At 39.9% G+C, this 18,683-nt stretch overlaps 1 protein-coding gene across 1 annotated transcript in view; it reads right to left on the reverse strand.

The window, feature by feature from the left end:
- The window catches only part of CACNA1G (calcium voltage-gated channel subunit alpha1 G), a 484,357-nt gene that overhangs the window by 171,815 nt on the left and 293,859 nt on the right, over window positions 1-18,683 (reverse strand). The window lies entirely within an intron of this gene.

The following is an 18,683-nucleotide window of genomic DNA, read 5'->3' on the forward strand; positions in this document are numbered from 1 at the left end:
GTGCTATAAAAAGTCATATCTAGCCATCACGTTGGATGGAAGCAATCCTGCATCTCCAGCTATCAGACCTGGCTATAGCTTGTTGGAGCTGTTTCATGCTGAGAGAGTAGTCATCTCACCTCTGGGAGTGAGGGAAGAAGGAGTTACCACTCACCACTATGCAAGTTTCAGTTTATAACAGGGTATTACATCTGAACTTTAACTATTTTCTTCATTATTTTTTCCAACTCTGACTGGGATAAACAAGAAGCTATTGATTCTTTACTTCTGTTTTATTTCTTGTTGTGTAACACATACAAAATAAAAAACATATTATTTGGACTGTACATATTTGGACATCTGTTAGAAGCAGAGGAGGGTTGCTACCGGTTCGCATCAGTTCGGGCGAACCAGTTGTGGTATTTTGCCCTTGGTCACAGAACTGGCAGTGACCCAGGCTGGCCATACCCCCAAACCGGTTCCCCGGTTGCTGCTGCCAACATGTTTGTTAGTAATTTTTTCATGTTCTGCGCATGGATATAGGGTTTTCTGTAAAGTTCTGGTGTTGGTCCTATAGGCCTAATGATGATTATCAATACTATCATCTATTTTTTTCATTCTGCTTGATTTGCCATTCCACACCCCTTTGCTGTAGCTATTTTTCTCCCACCAAGCAACTACTAAATATGCCTTCTCTTCAGATGATCAGGAAACTTGTGTGTATTGTCATTCCTGCTATACTTCAGAAAATTTGAGAGCTCTACTGAGTTCTTCACTTTCCTATGAAAAGGTACAGGCAAATGGCCATGCATTTGTAGAAAACCTTGTCTTTTCTTCAATATATAGAACATTGTAGAGATTATTAAATGAGTCTTGCCATGTTATAAATAGAAACCAAATCCACAGTTCCCATACTCTCTCCAAATTCCCTCTCTGTGGGATAATGGATTTCTACTAATACAGCTCATGCTGTCTTCCCTAATCTGGTATCCTCAAGATGTCTTGGCTGAAAACTCTGGGAGTTGAAATCTCAACTCTAGAAGAATTAAAGGCATCAACCTGGAGCGAGTTAAAGGATTTCTCTAAATAATTACAGTACATAGACAATCTACTGATTCCGTTTTTTTCCTTTTAACAGAACCAGTTAAAGACTAGACAACCCATGACCCGTTGGACCGTCGTTTCAGATATGTTTCCTTACCTAAACACAAGAACATAATCACCAATGATAAAAAAGCAGTGTGAGCGGGAACGGCTTCCAACTTTCTACAACTTTGACCATGGCTGACTGGCAGCTGCTGATGGAACCCAGCATCTGAAGGGCTAGGATGGGATCAGTCTAATTGACCTCCAGTGGTTGAAGCAGGAGACGGTCTCTCCAGTTTCTGACTGGTGGTGGCATGGCAGGGTGGCAACACTGAAGCAACCTCCATTTGTCAAATTTTAATCCCATGGGTGTAATGGGTCCTGGATTTCGGGCACATTTTGTAAATTAGTCCATCTGAAGTACCTTGGCTCAAAAATTGTTGCCCTATAATGCATCGTTTTGCCAAGTTAAAGGTTACAGACATGAGAGTTTTAGTTGTATATAGATGCCATTCAAAAAAAAAAATCATAATTATTCATTCATTTGGTATGTTTTCCAGCAGAGCCTTTTCTTTCATTTTCTTTCTTTCTCTGGTACTGATCCCTCTGATTTCTTTCATTTTTTAAGAATACAATCTCTAAAAATGACAGGATGTATTTTGACAATAATCTGCTCTTTGTGAAATAAAATATTTCCAAGCTAGGCTCTAGATATCTCCTCTTAAAGTCCCCGGAGGAGGCAACCACATTTAAACTGGGCCATCAAGTTTCTTCTTGAGCAGATGGGAAAGGGAAAGAGAATCTTACACTCATGTCACTCACTTCCAGTGAGTTGTGTTAACAACAGCTAGTGTAGATAAAGAGTGTGCTTCGTACATCTGCCATTTCAGCTTATTTTTAAAATATGCCTATTTTTCTCCTTTGCAAAATTGGCTAACTTTTTTACCATCTTTTTTTTAAGAAAAGCCATAGCCAAGACAGGTAAATGTCCCTATCACAGGTTTCTTGTATGCCTCCATCCCATCCATTTTGAACATCAGCTGTCAACCAGTGCAGCTCGCAGAGCAGAAGTATAACATGCACCATTCCAGGAACACACATCATTGCCCAAGGCACTGCATTCTGTACAACTGAAGCATCCAGATACTCTTCAAGGGCAGTCCCATGTAGAGCACATTACAATAGTCCAGTGTGAAGGTGATTAGGACATAAATGACTGCAAACATGGCCTACTGATCCAGGAACAGGTGCAAAAGTGATCCAGGAACAGGTGTACAAGATGAAGCTGGGCGAAGGCCCTCTTAGCCATGAGTGCCAACTGTGCAATTTAGGAGGATCTCCAGATTTCACACTGGGTCTCCTTTGGCAGCATAACTTCATCCAGCCCCAAGGATGGATTAGTCCTGGAATCAGTGGGCCCCAAAATCCAGACCCACTCAGTCTTGCCAGAATTCAGCTGTTGTTCCCCATTCAGACCCTCATACCTTCTGGACACTGGGTTAATACGTCCATGGCATCACTTAATTTGCCAGGGTTGGAAATACATATCAAACAAACAATGCTAGATCTGCTAGAACATTTCAGAGAGTGGAATATCCAGCCTCAAGCTATCTAATGAAGGGGAACATGAGGCAACTTAATCCATTGGTTGAGAGCTCTAACTATAAAAAAAATATTCTTAATACCACCTTTCTTGTAGTTTCCAGCTCACTGGTCCTGGTCCTGCCTTCTGGGGCCACAAAGAACCAACCCTCTCTCTCCTTTAGAAGATAACCTTTAGCATACCTGGAGGCTGTTCTCATACCAATCTTTCTTCAGAAGGCTAAACATACCCAGTTCTTTAACTGTTCATCATAACATTTAGCAAGTAAAACCACACTCTTACATAGGAGTCTCTGCGCTGGTCTAAAAGCCTGCCAACTCTGGTTGATTGTACAGAATGGGCAAAAACAATGGAAGACAGATGGTCCCTCAGATAACCAGGCACGAAAGACTTTACGGGTAAGAACCAGCACCAGGAAGTGTATTTGTTGGAGATGACCAGGCTGAGTCCAAGGGAAGGGTCAAGAAATCTAAGTTCAGCCCACTTTGAATTCTACTGCCAATTTGCTTTGACTGTTAATAGTTCAGATTCATGTAGAGAGTTTTAGCATGCAATAAAATAAAAGATTTATTGCACCTGACATTTGGATCACAAATACAGATCATGAAAAAGAAATGTTGTATGGCCATACTATGGCATGCCCATAACTGCTGTTACCACTGCATTCTAGACCAGTTGCATCTACAATGTGGAATCCAAAGGGCAGCTCTGTATAGAGTGCATTGAGTAAGTTATATGTAAAGTTTCAGAAGCATGAGTGACTGATCTAGTATCTAGAAACAGATACAATTGGTACAAAGATTATCCTGGTACATAATTGTCTGCTTTTGAAGCAAGAGCTATGAGTCTAAGAACACCCCCTAATTCAACACCCCCTAAGTCACTCCATAATTCAATATCTAAATAGGGAAGTGCTGCCCCATTCAACTTAATAATCTTGAGGACTTTTTCCAGTCTAGACAGCATCTAGATCCTCTTTTCCGTTTTGAAGACAGGGACAACATTTGCTCTCCTGTAGTCTTCTGAGACCACACCGCTTCCCCAGAAGTTCTTATTGGGTTCCGCAATCACCTCTGGTGGCTCCTTCAATAGTCTAGGGTGTAATTTATTTGGTCCTGGAGATAAATTCATTTAAACGACCTATGTGCTCTTTTACTCTCTCCTTGTTCAGTCCTTCCACCACTGGTTGCAAAAGAAATATGATTTAGGAGCTTCTGTCTTTTTGCCCGTCAGTCATTACCAATGCACCCCTTTTCCTTTGCAAGAGAATTATAGCTGCTGTGCTTTGGCTTCTGATGTTTCTTTAAAAAGACTTTGGTTGTTCTTTTGGGCATTTCTTGAAAGCCTCAGGTTTAACATGAGCTTTAAGCTTTCTGGTGCAATCCTGAAAAATCCTGGCAATTGTTTGGTACCCTTCTTTGGTTATACACACCTAATTTCATTTTCCTTTTCCTTTATACAATCACTTAAATACTGTGCAGTTAAAAAAAAAAGCAATAAATACAACTCATAACACTTCTATCCTTCATACACCCTTTCTTCTACCCCTCCAACTTTCATTTCTCCCCTCCAACAATCCCCTCTTCTACTTCCCCTCCCCCTCAACCATTCCCCTTCCCACCATCTCACCCTCCTTACATTCCCTTCTCACTCCCTCTTCATTCCTCCCTCTTCTTTCCCTCTACTCCTCACTTCGGTGTATTTTTACTATTCATTGGTCTATTCATTTTGTAATTTACACTAAAATTATAAGGAAAAAAAAAAATTTTAGGGAAAAGAAAAAAAAAAGAAAGAAAAAGAAAAAAGCAACAGTATCCAAGTACATTCATTGTTTTAAAAATTGAATCTATATTTCCACCCTCCCCCCCCTCTCCCCCATGAACCCCCCTCCCAGACCCCCTTCCGACTTCCCAGATCCCATTCCCGACATCGTTCCTTATCAAGCAAAGTCTGGAGTATATTGAAACCAGATAGATTAAAAGTTAAAAAATAATAAAAAATAAAAAATAAAGGAAAAAAAGAAAAGAATAATTAAAAAATAAAAGGGGGAACCCCCCCCCCCGAGGAAAAAAAATCAATAAACTCATTACCTTAAACTCAGCTTCCCATCAATATTAACACTTAAACAATGTACATCATTCCTAATCTCAATTAATTTATTACTTGCAGGATTTCAAACTATGTTGAAACCAAGTGAGTTAATCAAATAAAATTCTACTCTAGCTAGGGACCTTGTCTCTTTATCTAAATATGTATCCATTTCCAAACCTTTAATATATCCCTTTTACCTCTTTCTCTATAGAGCAACTTAAACACCTCTAATATTTCTCTCGGTTTCTGTTCCAACTCCACTCATCCTGCCTCTACCCGTATCCATATATATATTTTATTATCATCCGTACACCTCCCCTATTTGCTCCTCCTTCCTTCAAGCTCCCTGAATATATTCTTCCAAACTTATGTTCAAATAAAAATTACTATAAAAGTCAGCTTACTTTCTGGCTCAAAATAATCTCTAATTAATCCTTCACTACCCTCCCATCTGCGCCACCCTTCCCAACTCGATTCAACCTAAACCACAATCCAAAAGCGTCACAATCTCCGCCTTCCTCACCCTAGAGAAAAAAAAAACATAAGCAGTTTATGTAAAAGTTCCAAGTTGTCCATCAAGTCTTTTTTTTTTAAAGTCCCATACAATATAATTTCCGAGGTGATCAGCATCATTTCTTACAGCCTTAATGTCTCTTGATCGGTATAGCGCTATGCCATTTTCTACAGAACATAGTCACACAGTGTTATTCAAGTTAAGATTAAGCAAATATTTTGAAAGCATAACTAAATCCTTGTTCTCCGCTCTGCTGCCCTTCCAAAGGGGAAAAACGATAGCTCCCGCCTTTTAGTTGTGTGATTGGTTATTTCTGTTGTACTTCTCCTTGTATTTGTCCAAGTCCGGGTAATTCAGGAAGTCCCGCCTTTAAAATCTTATGATAAAAGTCTCGGGCTTCACAAGCTGAGTTGAGGCGATGTTTCTGATCGTTAAGTGTGACTGTAATACCAAATGGCGCTTCCCATCTGTACCGTATCTGATTATCTCTAAGTTCTTTAGTTAAAAAAGCATAGTCTCTCCTGGCTTTTAACATCTGGGGAGGCACCTCTTTAAAAACGATCAAATCCTGTCCATCAATTTGCAGCCTGTTGTTGTAGAACTCTTGCAGCATCGCGTTTCTGGACTCTTTTGTAGCAAAATATATAACCACATCTCTCGGAAGCTGTCTCTGTTTTGCTGTCCACGAATTATGGCGGTAAATTTTTTGGATCTGCCAATCAAAGTTGAGTCCCGGACCGCCCACCACACGACTGAAAGCCTCAAAAAAGGTCTGCTTCAAATTCTCCTGTTCGTTTTCACGCAATCCCCTAACTCTTATTGCAAACGCAGTCTTTTTATAATTTGTCATAAGTTGTCTCTCTGCCTTTTCAATTTCCTGTTGCAACTTTTCGATTTTAGATGTCAGATTAAAATTGTCTTGTTCCAAAAGTTCCAATTTATCCTCCATTCCTGCAATGTAATCTGTCATCACGGTTATCACTCCAATGGTATCCTTCCTTGTTTGGGAAATCTTAGCATCAAATTTATCACATAGTTCCAAAATAAATTGCATTATTTCCTCTCTAAATTCTCTGAGAGTTTCAAAAAGAAATTCTTTCATTAACAAATCTCCAGTAGGGGGCGTAGAAGGCAAAGACTGTGGCTTTATCGTGATTACTTGGGATGTATTGTTAAGAAAACGCTTGGAATTTTTTGACTTGGGGGCCATTATAAAAAAAAACAAAAGCGAACAAACAAAGTCTCTGCACACCTTGATTTGCAATAAAATACTTTGAGTAAACTTTGGCAATTAGTAAAGAGAAGTCTTCAGAAAAACAGGGCTGATTCAATATATCAACTGCGAAGGTTATAAAATCGCCATTTTGAAAAACAGTTAAACAAAGGAGTTTTTGGTTAGATTGAAGCTGGTATTTTAAATAGTGATAAACAAAAAAGGATTTCAGGAATGGTCACTGCCCGGACCGATTTTAAATAGCTTAAATTTGTTCTGAAGGGGGAGGATGACCTGCCTTGGGCTGAAAAAAACAGCTGAGAAGATCTGGCTGGAGTAAAAAAAAAAAAGCTCAGCTTTGTGTTGAACCTCTTCTCCGTTCACAGCAAAAAACAAAAGGCTGTGAATTTCAAAGAGATTCTAACGACTGAGCTCCTCCCTGCCCCTTTCTGCCTAAAAGGGGAGATATCTATAGATCTTTTAGATATACAGACCAGAACTCTGGGGGGAGCACCGTTGAGCCCCCGACGACGACAGGCTCCTCCCCTGGAAGCCGGTTATACACACCTAATTTGATCACTTATAGGCACACTTACTTTTCTTTTCAATATCTAAGCAATTTCTGTCCATTTCCACATTGATCTCTTCAGATGCTTCTCACTTTGAGTAGGAATTGTTTGCAGTTGTGCCTATATAGGGGTGTCTGGTGGCAGAGCAGAGGAGCAGAGGCAAGAGGTCAAGGTGGCAGGCGGGATTGTACAAAGTCCCACCTCTTTATATATGCATGCAACATCCTCAGTGTATAAAGGGGTAGGGGCTTTGATGTTGCAGTCTTCCTCTCCATCTTGACTTTTTGCCCCATGTCAATGGGTGTTTCCATGCCTTCAGAATCTTCTTTTTTTTAGGATTTCCTATCCTTCCCAGAGTTTTTGTTTTTCCCTTCATGATTTTAAGCCATTAGAACTGCTCTACCTTCCATCTGAGTTCATCCAACCCCACCACCACCACTACCACTTCTTCCCAAAAACCAATAAAGAAATGTGATCTTCTTCTCTACTCTACCCTTTGACATCAGAAAGGACAACTCAGTCACTTCTTCCTGTGGTTCCAGTCACTTTTGCTTCTTCAACCAGGCATTCCCTCTTGGAAAGGATTAAGTCTGGGACAGTGGACAACCCCCATCCCATCACTCAAGCCTAATGCTTCTTCTATGTTCAGACTAATGAAGTTGTCAGCAAGAGAAGGTGGGGTGAGTTCCATTTCCATCAGAGTATACTAAAATCATCTGCTGTTACAATTGTGTGTCTCTTTGACAGTTTGGTCCTCTGAAACTGATGAGCCTCATCTATCTCTTCTGCCTGTCCTGGTGGTTTATAGTAACGCCTATCAGTTATTTTTGTTTCATTCTCCTTTATTCTTAGCCAAACACCCTCAAAAGATCTTCCAATTCATGAATTTTTGTGCAGGCACATCCTTTTTTGGGGTACAGTTTCACACTCCTCTCTTTTGAACGAGTCTGTTGTATTTTACAGGGTCATGTTTCAATCTTGTTTCAAGTTTCATTTATGCCCATGGCATCTAATTGTCTTCCCGGGTTAAGCATATCAGCTCAGGTAGCTGCTTATCTGTGTGCTTCTCAAGCTGCAGAAAGAGAGTAAAAATCAGTCCAGTTCCTGTGATGTTTTGCTTTTAAGGGTGGCCACGATAAGTTGATAAATATGCACAAGTACTGTAGGCATCTCCATTGCTAAAAGGCAGATGACATGTTCTCTCTCTCCAGGGCTGTGCCACTCTCCATCACAGCAGCTCTTGAAAGCAGCAACAGGGATTTAAGAGCCTTCCTCACAATGTCAGGGAAAATAATATCCCAGTAAAATAACAAAACTGCACCACCAGCTCTCACCCACCACTCCTTTTTCCTCTTCCTAGATCTGGAAATCACTTAAGCTGAACAAAAAGGTACATTTCCATTTGGTCATTTGATCTTTAATGCCATCTGGATCTAGTTAATCTAAACTATATTAGACATATCTCCTCATTAGTTGTAAATATATCTGAGATGAAATAGGATTCCCCCCCCCTTTCCAATTTCCTTTTCCCTTCCCTTTTCAGCCTCCTGGGTGAATTCTGATAAAACAGAACTTCTTATGTATATAAAGCTACTCTAAATGCTGACTGATTTCAGTGCAAGAAATGTCTACAGTCATCAAGATAACTATGAAGTGCAGTTATTATGGACTTTTAAAGATCTGTTTTGTGGTGCTTTTTCTATCTAGAAAAGACCAACAGGGAACTGTTGAACAAAATAGAAAATGTGGAATGACAGACAGCGGGGAAGAGAAGACAGGACAAATTGCTTGCAAGAGAGAATCAGACCACCAGCCTCTCAAACTGCCAATTCATCTATGAGAAGTAACAACACAAGTAGTTATGAGGCCAAGGGAGACTAATTTTATGCAATGTCTGAAATATGAGAGTGAGGATTTGGAAAAGCAGATATATGTCCAATATTTTATTTTGCAGGCGATTGGAACTGGAAATATAAGGCTCTGAGCCAAAAGAAATTACAAACTACAAGCAAGGATCATAAGCCAAGAAGAAGCCATGACTTGTGAAACAGCCGTCAAGATGGAATGCTTGGTTCAGGAGTTATGCTACATAAATGGTTCTTCGTTGGTCTTTTAGGAGGAAGCAATCAGATGATTTGAATTATAATTTTTATAATATCTGATCCTTGGGGCAGATGGAAATTATAGTCCAAAATGCCAGAGATTGCCTTCCCTACTGTGGGAGGAAAACAACAGAAAAGAGGACAATACATCTTAACACATTCGTAACAAGAATTGTGGCATATCATTCTGTACAAACACTTTGTATGTTTTTATAGATATACATCCATCCAGGGGTGAGTTCTGGCTTCTGTTACTGCCGGTTCGCTCAGGGACGCGCTATGCACGCATGCGCAATAGTAAAAAAACCCAAGATGGTAGTGCCTATGGTGCCGCTGATAGATCTAGTTTGCGGGCATGGCCGGCCAAGTTACTACCTATTTGGCCAAACTGGTCTGAACCAGTAGGTACCGACCTCTGCTAAATGTGAAGATAGTCATTTCAACTAAAGCTTGATAAGGCTAAGTTAGAAAATATATTTTGGATAAACATGTCACCATAACATAACATATACATTTTTCATTCCCATTTTCCAGGATCTTTGATAGCGGTGGCTTTATTCCATTAATATCACATCTACTGATATCACAGATTCTTTGTTACGAATATGTATTCTCCTTTCCAAAGGATGAATTCCAAGTTTTCCTTAATGGAAAAGTCCTCTCACTTAATCTGGTGTCATCCATACAGATATCCCCTCTGATCTTTCACTGTTACAAGCATGCTTTATGTCTCTTAAGTTTCAAATGTCATTAATCTGGATGAACCGCTTTTGCAACGTGCTGCTGACATGCCCTCATTAGATTGGTATTCATAAACTAATTTTCCAAAACAAAACGGGAAGTGGGGTTTTGAAAGTCAGCCAACATCATGGGCAATCATTACCACAGCTACTACATTAATTCTGATTTAATTCTGTTAGGCTCCAATAGCATCTCTTTAATAAGAATAATCTCTATTTACACAACAAACAAATTAAATGTTGTGAGGTTTCTATGTTCCCTCTCTCTTGTATCAGCTTCATCTATCTATTTGACCTAATTCACATGAACTCCACCATCAGCTTTGGAAGACAGGGAAGATGCAATAACGATACCAGGTTTGTTAACTTATTGATTTGCAGAAGAACATTGGCCTATATTAAAACCAATTTCCTCAAATCCATACAAAATTTCATACTAAAAATTGGGTCTCCTGATACAGGTTTGTTAACTTATTCATTTATTCACAATTCATACACTGTGCCACAGCAACCAGAGGACTTTAGGTGATGCACAACCATACACAAAATAAAAATGCATAATCCTAAAACCCCAGCATTAAATATAGAGGAGGAATGTTCCCATTCAGGACTACTAAAGGACCAAAGACTCCTTGAAACAATTCAGTCTTGGCTTACTTGTGGAATTGCACAAAGTAGGGACTACAATTATCATTGGAGGAAGAGTGTTCATATGTGTGGGTCCTTGGTGTTCTCTGAGCTTGTTTGTTTTCTTGTAGACATTTCACTGTCCCAGCTTCTAACAACCTAGCAGTTTGAAAGCATATAAAAATGCAAGTAGAAAAATAGGAACCACCTTTGGTGGGAAGGAACCATTCTGTGTACCTTTGGTGTTTAGTCATGCTGGCCATATGACTACGGAGACATCTTCGGACAGCGCTGACTCTTGAGCTTTGTAACAGAGATGAGCACCGCCCCCTAGAGTCGGGAACGGCTAGCACATATGTGCGAGGGGAACATTTACCTTTATCTATACAGATATACTGACTTCTTGACTTCCATTAAATACCAGCTACTTCTGGTATTTGGCTATCACGTTTGCTTTTAGCTACCACTCTGCTGACTCCACTGGTTCTTACCTGAAAATCAGACAATTTGTTTGCCTCAATGTAGCCCGAGTTGGCTCGCAGGATCAATAAAGGCACATTGTCTGGTCTATACTCTATCATCTTCCTTGAACTCAAACAAGGCTTTAATAGAAGACAAAATGACAAGATAATCCTCAAGAGATATAAGGAAAACATTCTGAACTTCCAACATCCAATAAAGTGCATTAAGTTATTCTCTATTTAAGTTCCATGAGGTAGGCTGTATCAGGTAGTAATCTCTTTTTATTCCAGAGGTGGTATTCAGCAGGTTCTGACCAATTCTAGAGAACCAGTAGCGGAGATTTTGAATAGTTCGGAGAACCGGTAAATACCACCTCTGAGTGACCCCACCCCCATCTATTCTCTGCCTCCTGAGTCCCAGCTGATCGGAAGGGAATGAGGATTTTGCAGTATCCTTCTCCTGCCACGCCCACCAAGCCACACCCACAGAACCAGTAGTAAAAAAAATGGATCCAAGCACTGCCTTATTCCATATTTATACTACCACCATTGCACTTAGCACAGAAACCCAAGCCAATATGTCTTTCAATAATTGAATTGTAGTTATTTCTATTTGAAATATGCATCTACCATGGATAGCAATACAGTAACCAGATGAGCCTCTAAAGTGAATTGGAAAGAGTTAACTCTCCATATCCATGTAATTTCCATTCCTTCTAAAGAGTCAGTGGTTTTAAAAAGCTATTTTTTTTAAAAAAAAGAGCAGAGCATTGTCATTTGCTTAACAAGTGAAAGAATAAAACTTTGGGACTTCTGATTTTTCCCCCCGATTTCCTGCTTTCCCTTATAAATTATCCCATTACATCTTAGGTACAAAGTACCTTTCCTTCTCCAGCTAAATGTGAGCTCCAAATAAAGCAACCAATCAGAGGAAGTGATTAGATCAAAGGACCCAGTAAATTCTCGTATCTGGCCTGCTACAGTCTAAAAATCCTGATATTATAATCAACTTTCCCATCTTTGAAGTACTTTATCCACAAGGACATTCCGCTCTTCTCTATAAAATGTTCTTTTGAATCCTCTTGTTAATGTTCTTGTGTCTAATTTATTTTGTAAGCATAATTTCTTTACAAGCTACAGGTGTTGGCATTTTCTGTCTGCTGGAAGGTTATTAGATTTTAACTATACTTAGTCACAACTTCATTGTAATTCCATATGGTCCCTTGCTCAGGACCTTTACATTTCAATGCATCAAGGATTAAAATTTGAAATTCATAAATGAGTTTAAAAAGGGGCTGGAAAGATTACACCTGTAACTTTAGAAACAGTATACATATTAGCTACCATTTGGGAAGTTGATTCATTCTATATAGTCTCCCCCACCCCCTTTAATTCTCCTACTGAATTTCTTTGTCTTTGTCTTCAATAACTGTCTTACAATGCTTCCACCAGAAAAGGCCAATCCACTTACAGAAGGCTTCTGCCACATTCAAATGTTGTTCTCTCTTGTTCATTTATGGCTACTTCATGTCTGGGACCAGCGTGGATTGGATATAATTAACAGCGTGGTACTAATGCTCCTTTATGAGAAAATGTGAATCCACCTTGACTTCTATATGTCTTTGAGATTCTCAGTCATCATCCAGGTCATGGTTGTCCCAAAGGTGCTTTTTCAGGAGGTAACTGGACTTCCTTGTTCTTCTTTGAAGACATTTGACTTCTCATCCAAGAAGCTTCTTCAGCTCTGACTGCATGGTGGGGAACGGAAGGATTTATATTCCTTGCAGATAGCTGGTCATTTGCATTCTTTTCGAGAGTCGTCGGAGGTTTAACTTCCAGCACTTGCTTCTAACTGTAGCAAACAGTCACTTTCTTCAACGTATATCTAGAAATTTTTAAAAATCATTTCTAGTGCTCAGGTTGCTACAGAATGAATATCTTTATCTCTGTCTCTATTACTATTGCTATCAATGAATCAGACTTTATTTACTTTGTTTTTTAATTAAACCAATGATACACCTCACACCACGGCCTTCTTCAGATCCTACGTTTGTATTTTCCAACTCCCCTCCTAAATTCAGATCACTGTTCTTTTTATTCCCCTTGGCCATCTATACAGGAACCCCGCAGCAGGCCACTGCATCACAGCCCTAATTATTTCTTTGCTTGTTTAGCTGAAATGTATTTGGAAGAGCTTGGTTTATTTGCCACTTTTACAATTTCTTTCCATTACTACATGGGAACCCTTCCTCTTCTCTCATGTTTCATCTGCTCTTAGAGGCCAATTTTAGCTGTAGTTGAGATAATTGTGTCTTCAGATCAATTGATTTTCAGCACATTAAGAAGCCCTCTACTCAAAATAATTGGTGGAGCCACGATCCTTTGTCTCTGAGGGAAGCAGGGAAGTTTAACATTTTGTAGGCTAAAGTGATAGTATTGGGAGAGCATTGAGACTGATTTTCTTTATGAGATGATGTGTGAAAGGGAGAACCCCATTACTCTTCACAGAGAAGACCTGGGCATGATGGTTCAATATACTTGGTTTTTAGCATTTATATCTCTTCTGCTAACAGGTTTCTTGAAATTGCTCAGCAAATTAACTCACCATTTTTTTTTATTTTACAAAAGGCATCACATCTGAATTAATAGGGAGAATAGTCCAGTGAGTTCTATTAATAACAAAAATTCCAATTGCTCATTATTATGGAAAGCAAGCTAAGGGGCTCATACGATGCCTTAAATAATTATGACAGCTTCTTCTTTTGAAGAAATAGCTGATCTTCCTAAAAAACGAATGTGCTGAGATTGCCTCATTTTATTTTATTTTTTTATAACAATGATGTTCATGAGAATGACTCATTAGTGACACATATTCAGAAATAATGGGCAAAATTTCCCAAAGTATTTAATGGGTTGGTTGTCATGAGGATATAACGAGTCTCTTATAAATGTACAACATTCTCCTTTTTGTTCTCAGGAAGGAAAGTTGGAAAAAAAATAGTCTGGCTATCAAGATGTTCAGGGTACAAAGATTAATATCAGGATTGGGCCAGCCATTAGCCAGAACAATAGAGATATCTCAATATGATTTTGGGGTACTGTAAAATGCCAGGAAACTTGTCTATCATTCAATTTATTGTTCTATTTTTATTGTCACAATTACATTCTGTCTGAGGTACAAAAATCACTAGATTTCCCTTGACTTGGAATATTTCCAAAACATCTCCTGGACTACCTCACTCACCTTGTATTGCCATTCATATATTATTCACTATGACTGTGAATAGTTTTAGACTTTTTATGCATCCCTGCCTGTTCCCTAATAGAATCCTAGGACTCATAAGTAATAATCTCACATTTTAAAATAATTAGCCTCGTCTGTGGGACTGGTTGACAAAAAGAAAACTGGTTTGAGAAATGAGAAGATGAGCTACAATCTGAAATCTTTATCTAGTGCTGATCTGGTTACCTGGCAGATCCAAATTGAATTATCTACCAGCTTTTAAAAGTTCCAGAATATTTTGGTGCTTTTCATCCTAAAATATACTTTAAAACACATCTAAAGTACTGTATATTGTATGAGCAAACTGGAAATATCTCTTTGTAAATGAAATATCTTCTAAAATAAAAACTCTTCTCATGAATTAAGCATACTTAAAATATTAATTCAAAATCAAAACTGTTAGCCCTCGGGCTGCCATTCAGGGGGGAGGCTGTCGGTCACCAGTGCCACACCTGCTCGGCCATGCTTACACACCGTCAATGCCGCCACCACCACTGCTAACACTGCTGGGGCCGCAGCCGCAGCCCCTCCCCTCCTCTCTCTGATGTTGGCAGAGCCTGTAGCTGCATGCGGCTCTGCATGGCTTCCCTCACAACTCTGCAGGTACGCCTCCTGGACAACAGCTGCACTTCAGAGCCTACTCTGAAGAAACTATTCTAGTTGTGGGTGGGGTAACGTGGCAAAAACTTCATGAATCCATGAAGAAACAAACCACAGAGCAAATGAGGTTTACAAATATTATTCATAGTGACTAGCCCACTGCCTACTCTTGACCCAAGGAAACCAAGTATATATTGATAAGCCTTTGGATGTGGAGCGGAGGTGGTATTCAGCAGGTTCCAACCAGTTCTGGAGAACCAGTAGCAGAAATTTTGAGTAGTTCAGAGAACTAGTAAATATCATCTCTGACTGGCCCCGCCTCCCATCTATTCTCTGTCTCCCAAGACCCAGCTGATTGGAAGGAAATGGGGATTTTGCAGTAACCTTCCCCTGCCACACTCACCAAGCCACGCCATGCCCACCAAGCCATGCCCACAGAAGTGGTAGTAAAACTTTTTGAATCCTACCACTGATGTGTACATACATTTTCTGATCAGTCTAAGAAAAAGAGATTGGTTGCTATATTCTCTCCTTGTTATATCCCTCCCTATAAAGGCTTTTTAACAAGGAAGGATGGATAATTGGAAGGGCAGCCAAAGGAACTGCACATCTTAAATCTAGCATGCTGTATGCAGAAATGACATTGACACCTCAAATGGTCAAAGGTGTCAAAAGTGAACTTTAATTCAAGTATCATCATTTCTCAAAAAAAGGGGAACTGCTTAGTGTTTTTCTTAGAACTGTATTGAATTTCAAAAACACCAGGTTCATTCTTCTTTGGGAGGCATATTTTGAGTAAGAGAAACATAATGGAGGTCAAACAACACGCCACAGATCCTACTGGGATCAGTTGAATAGCATCATTCTATTTAAGGTCACAACAAACAACAAAAACTGGTCAGTCTTGAGTTTAGATTCCAGAAGTGCATTGGCTTGAAGAGACACATCAAGCATACAAATGGACTTGATCCCATAATGTATAGCCGCTGTTATATTAATACACTGGGATGACATTGTCACCTGCATTAACAGCTGCAAAATTGAATTTGCAGCTGCTATTCTGCTGCCAAGGGCTGAATTAAAAAGAAAAAGAAAAGGATTTGTGTTCAACAGCAAAAAGAAAGAAAGCCAAGGTAGAAGCAGCAACAATGATCCCATACATCAGCCTTTCCTAAACTGCTCCACTTTGTGCTAGGTGGTGTCATCCAATATATCTGATGGGCACCAGGTTGGAGAAGGCAGCCAGAGATATACTTTATGTTCAGTGCAAAATAGTCTAGACATTTTCAGTGTTTCTTGTTCCAAGAGAGGTGCTCAGAGATTTACAGCTGGAAAATTATCTGAAAATTATACAGCAGGGAGTGATTTAAAAAGCAGAAGCTCCAATAGTCATATTTTAATGGAGAGAACACAGTACCAACAAAATGTGAATTTGAGTGGAAGATTGGCTATGAAGAGCATGTGGCAAAATGCATAATCTTTTCACAACTAGCCTTTTTCCTATTTAATCTCCCCTTCCTCAAACAGCTCTTCTATTTCCCACAGAAGATAGATAGAAGAGAGATTTTGAGTGGAAAAAAATGATTAACTCCAAAAAAGTTAGACCACTGCTGGAGAACCTTTTCAGCACCAAGTGCCAAAACGGGAGTGTGCATGTGCGTGAGAATGCCGGAAACCAGAAGAGCAGTTCCACTACGCGCACACTGGGAAGCTGAGCTTCTGGTTTCTGGTGTGTGCATTCGCGCTGGTCACCTGGTCTTCCAGTTTCTGACATGCATGTATATGCGAAGAGCAGCTGGCAGGCATGAATGCACACGCTGGAAATCGGAAGCTTAGCTTCCTGGCACATGCATATGCGTCAGGGACAGAGGTGGGTTCCTACCAGTTCACACCTATTCGGTAGAACCGTAAAATGTGGTGCAATCAGAACATTGCGTGTGTTGAAGTTGTTTTAACGCAAACCAAAGATGCCTTTTAAAAAACAAGTTTACATCATATTCTTATGCATGCCAGTGCTGTGTATGAGGTAATTTAAGGTGGTTCTGACAAATGTCGTCGGCATCTTCATATCCAGTCACATGGGCGGCAAGCCACTCCCATCCGGTCACATGGGTGGCAAGCCACTCCCACAAAGGAGGCCACACCCACAGAGTAGGTTTGAACAATTTTTGAAACCCACCACTGGTCAGGGAGCTGCTCTTCTGGTTTCCTGTGCTCCCATGTGCGCGAAGACCAGCTGGCCAACATGCATATGTGCGCTGGAACCCAGAAAAGCAATGAACAATGGCTGGCATGCCCAAAGAGATGGCTCTGCGTGCCACTTCCGGCATGCGTGCCATAGGTTCGCCATCACAGAGTTAGACCCACCTCCAGATTGATCTTCCAATCAGATACCTTCAAAACATATCTACATACATTTTTGTTTGCTTTGGTGGAGGGAGCTTTTGAGTTGGGGTGGACTAGCCGTGACTGTCTGGATAAGTCCCTACAGTTTCCTCTACAAGATTTCAGAAGTGAGTTGCCATTGCCTGCTTCTTCCTAGGGCTGAGAGAGAATAACTGGCTCAAAGTCACCCAACTGGATTTTGACTAAGGCAGGATTAGAATTCACAGTCTCCCAATTTCTAGCCTGATGTCTTAATCTCTACATTAAATTGACAGTCTTGCTTGCTTAGGTTAGGTTTAGTTTAAATGTACGCCTTACTTTCTAAAGGCAAATGACCATATTTGCAACCACTATCTAACCCAATCAGTCTTATTCCTTTACAAGTTAGAATTGTCTGAACCTCAGCATTAAGTATAATGCTGATTGCTTACTTTTCACTGAAATCTGCTTTAGGTTCTTCCCTCACAAAATCATGGGAATCTGGGGACTCATCAAGTTGTTCCTGTGAACAGTGAACAGGGTACAGTACTTGGCAGCCCTAGATCAGAAGATGCTTCTTAGCATGTCAAGTGAGGACATCAGCACATATCATGGTATGGGGACAGATGGCCATTCTGATTAACATGTTGTTCCTTAATCAGTTCTATGATTGAAACCTCTTTATAACTTGTGTCTGACTTGTTTGAGCAGATGGAATGCATACTCAGAGGAGTTCTATAGGAAGAGGCTACCATTTTGGTGATACCTCTAGCCATCTTATAGACCTTGGTATATTTTCTATACTGGGACCAATAGGAACATGCACTTTTGCATTAGCCTCTCAAAATATAATATAATTATTGGCAGGTTCTAATCTAAACAATACATTTGACATTTGAAGGGGAGGGGAGGGAGGAGAGGCGGGGGAGGGAAGGGAAGAGAAGGGAAGGTCAGATTTGATTTAACTGACTCATCATCAGGAGCTGAAATGATATAGGTCCCGAGAATTGAAACGTGATGCCAAGTTATCTCATCTTATCGAGAATTAACTGACCAGAGCCTTCTTCTAAGATCTCCCCTCCCAATTTTTCAATCCATATTACAGTCCTGGGATTTTCTGGTGTTCTCCCATCCAGTCCTAGCCAGATCTAAGTGTTCTGTCAAGGGCAGCTAAACACGGGGACCTGCTGTGATGTTCTTTTAATCCCATTAACTCTTTTAAAAACATACTCTAGGTACAGATCCTATATCCGTAATAGGGCTAGTCTGAGCAGCCAGCATTTCTATGTAAAAGGTGACAACAAGATCCCAATTGTGAGAAAAGGATGATATTAGCTTTGGCAAAAAGCATGCATGTACGGCAATTATTTCATTGTACAGTTTGCCTACAGCTACCGATTTCATCTTATTCGATTTATAAAATAGCTATTAAGAACTACCAAATGATTTAA

This window comes from Thamnophis elegans, chromosome 2, assembly GCF_009769535.1.
Source record: "Thamnophis elegans isolate rThaEle1 chromosome 2, rThaEle1.pri, whole genome shotgun sequence".
NCBI classification, from domain to species: Eukaryota; Metazoa; Chordata; class Lepidosauria; order Squamata; family Colubridae; genus Thamnophis; species Thamnophis elegans.